The sequence below is a fragment of the Akebia trifoliata genome, chromosome 15 (genome assembly GCF_017979445.1).
Source record: "Akebia trifoliata isolate Shusen 1 chromosome 15, ASM1797944v1, whole genome shotgun sequence".
In the NCBI taxonomy this organism is placed as follows: Eukaryota; Viridiplantae; Streptophyta; class Magnoliopsida; order Ranunculales; family Lardizabalaceae; genus Akebia; species Akebia trifoliata.
Window position 1 is genome coordinate 6,397,251 of NC_141389.1, and position 3,118 is coordinate 6,400,368.

Consider the following 3,118-nt stretch of genomic DNA (forward strand, 5'->3'; position numbering starts at 1 on the left):
GTAATTCACCAACTCTAAACTGTCCTCATTGTATGCATTAATTATTGCTAATTCAAACTGATCAAATGGGGATGTTTCTTCATGATTATGCCGAACACATGTGTCCACTACATCAATTCTATAGCAATCTTCAAGCTCTTCAGTGGGGAACTTCTTAACTTTGAAAACATTAAACTTCACCTCTTGATCTTGAACTCTCATAGTAAGCTCCCCTTTTTGCACATCAATAAGAGTTCTACCTGTGGCTAAGAATGGTCTACCAAGAATGATTGGAACATCCTTATCCTCCTCCATATCAAGAACAATAAAATCTACGGGGAATATAAATTTGTCAACCTTAACAAGCACATCTTCTATTGCCCCCCTTGGATACTTCAATGATTTATCTGCTAATTGGAGTGTCACAGTAGTAGGCTTGGCTTCTCCCAATCCCAATTTTTGAAATATAGACAGCGACATTAGATTAATACTAGCCCCCAAATCACATAAAGCCCTACCAGAGAATTGGTTACCTATTGTGCATGGTATAGTAAAGCTCCCTGGATCCTTAAGCTTTGCTGGAAGTTTCCTTTAAATGATAGCACTGCACTCTTCAGTCAAACCCACTGTTTCAAATTCACTCAATCGCCTCTTTTTAGTCAAGATATCTTTCAAAAACTTTGCATAACTTGGCATTTGCTCTAGTGCTTCAGCGAATGGGATATTAATATGCAGCTTCTTGAAGACATTCAGAAATTTTGCAAAATGCTTGTCATGTTTTTGTTTCTTGAAACGTTGAGGAAATGGTGGGGGTGGGTTGTAGGGAGTAATATTTTCTAAGCTCGGCTTGTTATGCTCCTGGTTTGTAGTTTCTTTCTCTTACTCACCCTTCTCTTTAGAAATTGTTTCATCTACCACTAAAACATCTGATTGCTTTGGTTCCTTAACAACATCATTCAACTCTTTTCCACTCCTCAATGTGATAGCATTGCAGTGCTCCTTACCATCTCTTTTTGGATTAGTCTATGTAATGCTAGGCAAGGTTACTTGAGGACGGTTGTTAATTGTTGAAGCAGGTTGACCCAATTGAATTTCCATATTGTGAATAGAAGCTGCTTGGCTTTGGAGTTGAGTTCTAGTCTCTGTCATGAACTGATTAGTGTTTGTCATGAACTGCTTAGTATCTGTCATGAACTAATTAGTGTTGTTTCCCATCTGATGTACTAGATCTTCCAAAGAAGGCTTCTTTTCTCTAGGGAGAGCTTGAGGATGATAGCCCGATTGAAACATGGGTTTTGTAGATGAAAAGACCTCAACTTGATTGTTGTTACTCCAAGAGAAGTTCGGATGATTTTTCCAACCCGGATTGTAATTGTTGGAATATGGATTATTTTGCCTACTACCAACAAAATTTAGAAACTCTGGATTATTATGGCACATATCTCCTGAATGATTGTCTCCACAAACCTCGCATATAACAGTAGGAGTTTGAATGACATGAACTCCAAATGAATCCAACTTCTTAGATAGAAAGGCCACTTGTGCAGTCAAAGTAGTAAAAATATCTAATTCATGCATTCCTGCTGTTCTTCTTGGATTCATCCTCTCTGTATGGTACTGGAAGTTGTTAGAGGCCATCTCCTTTAATAAATTGTACCCATCCTCAAATGTCTTTGCCATAAGAGATCCACCTGCTGCAGCATCAACAATTGTTCTGATAGATCCAACCAACCCATTGTAGAAAATTTGGATGATCAACCATTCCGGTAGAACATGATGAGGACATCTCCGAAGTAAATCTTTATACCTTTCCCAAGCTTCATAGAGAAACTCACTGTCCAACTGCATGAAAGTAGTGATGTCATTCCTCAACTTTGTAGTTTTTGACGGTGGAAAGTATTTAGTGAGGAACTTTTTCGCCAAGTCATCCCAAGTGGTAATAGATTCCCTTGGCAATGAGTTCAACCAATTCTTAGCCATGCCTCTTAATGAAAATGGAAATAACCGCAACCGGATGTCATCATCTTCAACACCGTTATACTTAAACGTGGCACATATCTCTAGAAAATTAGCTAAATGTGCATTAGGATCTTCGACATGTGAACCCCCAAACTGAAATGCTTGTACCATCTGAATAATCGCCGGCTTGAGTTCAAAATTGTTGGCTTGTATCGTTGGACGACGAATACTAGTATGAATCCCATCTAATAATGGAACAGCATAGTCCCGCATAAACTTAGGACCTTCATTACCATTAGTTTGGTTGGCCATTGTATGGTGTTGAGAAGCTTCTTGCTTATTCTTTCTATTTCTTCAACAAGTTTTCTCGATCTCAAGATCCACAGGAATAAGTTCTGAATTTCCCGTACTACGCATACACTAGCCAAACTCCTACAAAATAAAAAAAAGTTTGGTCTAAAATCAAATATGATTGAATTAATATTAACAAAAAGATTAATAAATTAGTCCTCGGCAGCGGCGCCAAAAACTTATTGTCTAAATTTACGCACGCAAGTATACATATCGAAACAAGTAATAAAGTGATAAGAAAGTATCGTTCCCACGGAGACTAAATACCAATCTATTGCTAATTACCAATTTATCTCACTCTAATTTTATCCAAACAAAAGTAAAAATAGGAATTAAAACTAAACAAGAAAACTAACGGAGAAAATAAACTTGCAGATTTAAAATCAATGAGTGATAAAATCTAGGTTTATAATTTCCCCCAAACAATCCACTTGATTTAATTCTCCTTCCCTCTATGATAAATTAATCCACTATGCTTGTCATCCAAGAACACTAAATTCTCTACAAGTCTCTTCCGATGATCATGTAAAAATACCCTTCTAGACTAATTCCCTACATGCCTATGAGAATCAAATCAAGAAGAATTCATTAAGGATAAGTTCTCATAAGGAATGCACATGCAACCTGAGTATATTCCTATCTCAAGTTACCATATGTTAATCTATCTAGGTCATGAACACAAAATAACTTTGCCGATATTATTAAGATTCACCAAATCAATTCAATCAATGATCAGTTAATCAAATCGCATTAAACATTGGATAGAATAAACAATCACATGTGGGATCATAGAAGAAAGAAAGAAAACTAATCAAATATCATGAATGGG

At 36.6% G+C, this 3,118-nt stretch overlaps 1 non-coding gene across 1 annotated transcript; it reads left to right on the plus strand.

Annotated features, from left to right (window-relative positions):
* Nucleotides 1–1,747: 1,747 nt before the first annotated feature.
* LOC147384119 (small nucleolar RNA R71) lies at nt 1,748–1,854 on the plus strand. The gene has a single exon (XR_015173157.1). It is a non-coding gene; the product is annotated as a small nucleolar RNA R71 (small nucleolar RNA).
* Nucleotides 1,855–3,118: the final 1,264 nt, after the last annotated feature.